Here is a 5,824-nt window from a genome sequence, read left to right as displayed (position 1 = left end):
GATCCCAATGAAACTATTGATAATGGCTGGTCTTGAGATAGTAATAGATGCACTCCTCCCTCCTCTACAGGTTCAGTATTATAACAAGTTGACAGAATAGAAACATCATTTTTTTTTTAATCTGTTTTTACTTTTTAACCGTGACTTAAAGATTGAAATCGTATTAATTACCTTGTTGGACGATGATGTTGCGGCAGTAAACTCAAATAAATTAGTCCAATAATAGAGAGAGCAATAGGAGGGAATGAGAATACGGCAAAGTTGAGACCTTAACCGTCATAAATGCAAAAAAATCAGAGATATATTGAAGTAAAAATAAGAGAAGAGTGGTGGCTAATTTGAGGGTTACCGTAATAGCCAAAGAAAGTGTGTTTGATGGTATCTTCAGCTTGATGCCAAGATTGTATCCATAGAGTGGTGGGTTTTATGATCCAGAGAGAAATCCAACCGATAAATAAGAGATTCATGAGTATTCGAAGAACAAGAAGTGTCAACACTTTTGCCATCCTTGTTGTGTTCCCTAATTTTAGTTAGTTCCAATGTTTGAGGGTGGTGTGCTTGAATCTTTTTGATCATGCTTCTTCCAATATCTCTCTATATATGGACTCAAAATAAAGAACACATAATCAAAGGGCCCTACCACCTTATCAAACTCACTTTTTTAATATCAAGAGATGTAGATTTTTTTAGTTTGACTGTGCTTTCAATTATTTGATGACTTATTTATTTATTTTAAACACTTTAGAGATTATGCCAAAAAAAAAAAGAATGATTTACCATAATTTCTCAGTTATTCATGCTTTCTCAAAAATGTCTTATTTGCTAATGCATTCCAAAGCATTTGTCCGTTTTCATCATGTATTTTTCCTAAAAATTAATTTATATTTAGTTTAGTTTTTGGTTTAGCAAACAAATTTTTTTTTTTGAGTTTGCCGTTACATAAACTCTTATTTTTTGGTTTTCTTGAACTTTTCACTATTTTTAACTTGCTTCGTTACAGGTCATTATATGATTCACGTTTTTTAATTTTCTTATAGGTTAGGTTTGACGTTTTGTTGTCGTCTGTCTTTTCCTAGTATTGCTCCCTACCCCGTCTTCTCATGCATTTTTCATGGTCCAGGACACTTCATGGCATTCGCTTATTTACATTTCTCCCAATCTATTCACAATTTCTTTTTCTTTCTGAAAGTGCATCAGAGCTCTGAAGGTGACAGGAGCTTGCGAAATGTTTCAGAGTGCTGATATGCTGACATGGCAGATGAGCTGACGTGGAGGAAATTTATGGGATGTCGTGACAGGGAACGTGAGAAGGAAGGAAGAAAAAGATCAAGATATACACGAGGATATTGAGAGTATATTTGATCGAGAGATTAAGGGAGGATATTTCTTAGGATAAGAATATTTCCTTTTAGTTAGAGATTCACAAAGATCTAGGTTAGAGATCATTTGTGTAAGGTATAAAAGGACGAGGGCTAGCCGCAAAAAAGAGTTAGCACTCGTGGGAAAAGTTTGTGAGTTTTGTAAACCTTCAAGCAATCAAAAAAAGGCTTTAAAGGTGAGTGTGTTCATTTTACTCTTTTAGATCTACACAGGGTANAGATGAAGAAGTCAGCAAAGGAGAGGTTCTTAACAGCTTCCTTGCATTGCTGGGTGTCATTGAAGAAGATGAAGAAGATGATGTGGTGCTGGAAACCAAGGATGCNTTCATAACTTGTAAAAGGGAGTTTTTATAAGTTTGAATAAAAGCATTTGTTTGGCGTGTTTCANCAAGGATGCAGATGAGAAAGTGAATTCTGATTCAGATGGAGAAGAGGCTGATTTGTCAGTAGAAGATCAGATAGAGCTTCTCATCAAGATGGTGGTACAGAAGACTCAAGAAAACACACAATTAACTTCTGAGAGAGATACGTTACAGCTTCATGTTGCAATGATCTCTAAAGAATTAAGTGAAGAACACGCAAAGACTCTGCGACTTGAGAAGCAGTTAGAAGAACAGCTGAAGAATATCAGAATGCTGAATAAATGAACCAAAGATCTGGATACACTGCTTAGCACTGGAAGATCCAGCAATCTGAAATGGGGTCTGGGTTATCAAGGAACAAACACCAATTCAACCACTCAATTTGTCAAAGGAGTGGAGGCTGAGCCCGAGCTGAAGGAGAGGAAGTTCCCTCGAACTACTAGAATGTATGATCAGATTCCTGTGAAGCAGAATTCAAGAAACCCAAGGATGGTGGTGTTTCCTGAGGTGAATACTAGGCCGCCATATGCCTCGAGTGGATTTCGGCAGACGGNGGTTCAATCACCATTGAAACTCGATCCTGAGTGCTTTGGTTTTTGGAAAGTGTCAATCAAGCAGGCCATCTCAAGCATCAACATGGAAGCTTGGTTTGCGGTGGAAGATGGTTGATCACATCCGACGGAAAAGAATGAGAAGGGAGAAATGGTGCCTAAGCACAGGAAGAAATGGACAGCCGAAGAAAAAGCGGAGTCCAAACATAACTCACAGGCTCTGTCAGTTATCTTCAAGTCGCTGCCTAGGGATATTTTCAATCAAGTTCAAGGATGTGAAGCTGCCAAGGAAGCATGGGACATTCTGGTAGTCACGTTTGAAGGCACAAGTAGGGTCAAACGTTCAAGGCTGGACAATCTTGCTTCAGATTTTGAGAACTTGCACATGACTGAAACTGAGTCAGTTGCTGATTACAGCAGTCGTCTGAGTGGTATTGCACAAGAAGCTGTAGTCTTGGGTAAACGCTATAAGGACAAGAAGCTGGTGAAGAAATTCCTCATGAGTCTTCCAGATAAGTTTCAACCACACAGGTCTGCTATAGATGTTTCACTGGATTCTGATGAGCTCAAGTACAATCAAGTGGTTGAGATGATGCAGGCATTTGAGATACAGCTGAAGAAGAAAGAAAAAGTGAATGAGAAATCTTTTGCCCTTAAAGCCATAGAAGAACAGAAGCTTGCTGAGTCTCAGGAGGTTGCAGATGAAGAAAAAGTGGGTTTGTTGGTTAAGAAGTACTTTCGCAAGATGGAAAGAGGTCAGCGGAAGGGAACATCATCGCTCTTAAAATCTGATACTGATAAGGAGATCAGGAAGAGTGACAAGCAAGAACGACAGTGTGCTGAATGTGAGGGTTTTGGGCATTACAAGTCTGAGTGTCCAAACAACAAACGAAAGAATTCTTTGCAGTGCTATGGGTGTAAGGGCCACGGTCACACTAAGTTTGATTGTCCTTCACGAGAAAACAAGCAGAAGTCCTACATCACTTGGAGCGAAAGTGACTCAGATGAAGAAGTCAGCAAAGGAGAGGTTCTTAACAGCTTCCTTGCATTGCTGGGTGTCATTGAAGAAGATGAAGAAGATGATGTGGTGCTGGAAACCAAGGATGCAGATGAGAAAGTGAATTCTGATTCAGATGGAGAAGAGGCTGATTTGTCAGTAGAAGATCAGATAGAGCTTCTCATCAAGACGGTGGTACAGAAGACTCAAGAAAACACACAATTAACTTCTGAGAGAGATACGTTACAGCTTCATGTTGCAATGATCTCTAAAGAATTAAGTGAAGAACACGCAAAGACTCTGCGACTTGAGAAGCAGTTAGAAGAACAGCTGAAGAATATCAGAATGCTGAATAAATGAACCAAAGATCTGGATACACTGCTTAGCACTGGAAGATCCAGCAATCTGAAATGGGGTCTGGGTTATCAAGGAACAAACACCAACCCAACCACCCAATTTGTCAAAGGAGTGGAGTCTGAGCCCGAGCTGAAGGAGAGGAAGTTCCCTCGAACTACTAGAATGTATGATCAGATTCCTGTGAAGCAGAATTCAAGAAACCCAAGGATGGTGGTGTTTCCTGAGGTGAATACTAGGCCGCCATATGCCTCGAGTGGATTTCGGCAGACGGCTCAAAGACCTGTTCAGCGTAGTAGAAGGAGAGGATGTTGGTACTGTGGGCATCTAACTCACTACAAAGCCCATTGTTATCAGTTCCAGAATCGTGTGTCTAGCTTGATGCAACGCGGTGAGTTTTATCCAGCTGTAAGAAGAAACACACAGGAATATGTCAGGAAAGATGATCTCTACTGTCATGTGGCTTTCACAGCAGAGAAAACAGAGGTTGATCAGGCCAAGTGGTATTTTGATAGTGGATGCTCCAGGCACATGACTGGTGCCCTTGATAATCTATCACATCTAGAAGGTGTTGCTGGAGGAAGAGTTACTTTTGGTGATGGAGGAAAGGGTACAATCCGAGGAAAAGGTACAACTGGTGGTGATTCTCAACCACATCTTATGGATGTCTTCTTGGTCGAAGGGTTGAAGGCAAATCTGATAAGTATCAGCCAGTTTTGTGATGAAGGTCTGGATGTCACATTCACCAAGAAGGGTGCAAGGCTGTTGATCAACAAGGGTCAGTACGACTCAGAGGCAGGAGATCTGGTAACAACTGTTACATGTGGAAATCGTCAATGCAGTGTTTTAGCACGACTACTGAGTCGGACACAGAGCTGTGGCACCAAAAACTTGGTCATCTCAAAATTCGCACAATGTTGAAATTGGCTAATCAAGAGGTTGTGCGTGGAATGCCTAAGCTGAAAGGTGATCCACATTTCATATGTGGTCCTTGTAACAAAGGCAAGCAAGTCAAGACGTCTCATTGGCCAGTGACAGATATTCGCACTAGTCATGCACTCCAGTTGGTACATATGGATCTGATGGGTCCCATTCAAGTTCAGAGCATTTCTGGACGACGGTTCTTCTTTGTCATGGTGGACGATTTCACTCGCTACACCTGGGTGCAATTTATTCGTGAAAAAGCTGATGCCCTTGAATGCTTTCGCATTCTTGCCCTGCAGATTAAAAGTGAAAAATGTTCCATCCAAGCTATTAGGAGTGATCATGGAGGAGAGTTTCAGAATGACAAGTTTGATCAATTCTACGGGCATCAGGGCATTGTTCATCAGTACTCTGCTCCAAGAACCCCAGAGCAGAATGGTGTTGTCGAACGAAAGAACAGAGCACTGCAAGAGATGGCGCGAGCTATGCTGCATGGGAATCAAGTGCCACATCGGTTTTGGGATGAAGCTGTCAACACTGCTTGTTACATTATCAACCGTGTGTATGTCCGACCAGGGACCAGCAAGACTCCCTATGAGTTATGGAAATGAAAGTCTCCAACTGTAAGCTACTTTCATGTGTTTGGCTGTCTATGCTATATTCTGAATGACAAGGATCAGTTGGGTAAATTTGACTCAAAGAGTGATGAAGGGATCTTTCTTGGTTACTCAGGACACAACACTGCCTTCCGTGTTTACAACAAACGCACAAGATCAGTTCAGGAAACGGTAAATGTTGTTTTTGATGATACTTCGTTTCAACGAGTTGATATGGTGCCTGTTCTCTCTGAGAAGGATCTGGTAACTGATGATGAGAAGTCTGAGCAAGCCTCTGGGAGTCTTAGTGATCATGCCCGCCCTGGACTGTCAACAGACGAGCTTCCTCCATCTTCTCAAGTTCATCGGAATCACTCCTCAGACGATGTTATCGGTGTNTTGTTCATCAGTACTCTGCTCCAAGAACCCCAGAGCAGAATGGTGTTGTCGAACGAAAGAACAGAGCACTGCAAGAGATGGCGCGAGCTATGCTGCATGGGAATCAAGTGCCACATCGGTTTTGGGATGAAGCTGTCAACACTGCTTGTTACATTATCAACCGTGTGTATGTCCGACCAGGGACCAGCAAGACTCCCTATGAGTTATGGAAAGGAAAGTCTCCAACTGTAAGCTACTTTCATGTGTTTGGCTGTCTATGCTA

The sequence above is a fragment of the Camelina sativa genome, chromosome 2 (assembly GCF_000633955.1).
Source record: "Camelina sativa cultivar DH55 chromosome 2, Cs, whole genome shotgun sequence".
NCBI classification, from domain to species: domain Eukaryota; kingdom Viridiplantae; phylum Streptophyta; class Magnoliopsida; order Brassicales; family Brassicaceae; genus Camelina; species Camelina sativa.
This window is presented reverse-complemented; position numbering follows the sequence as displayed.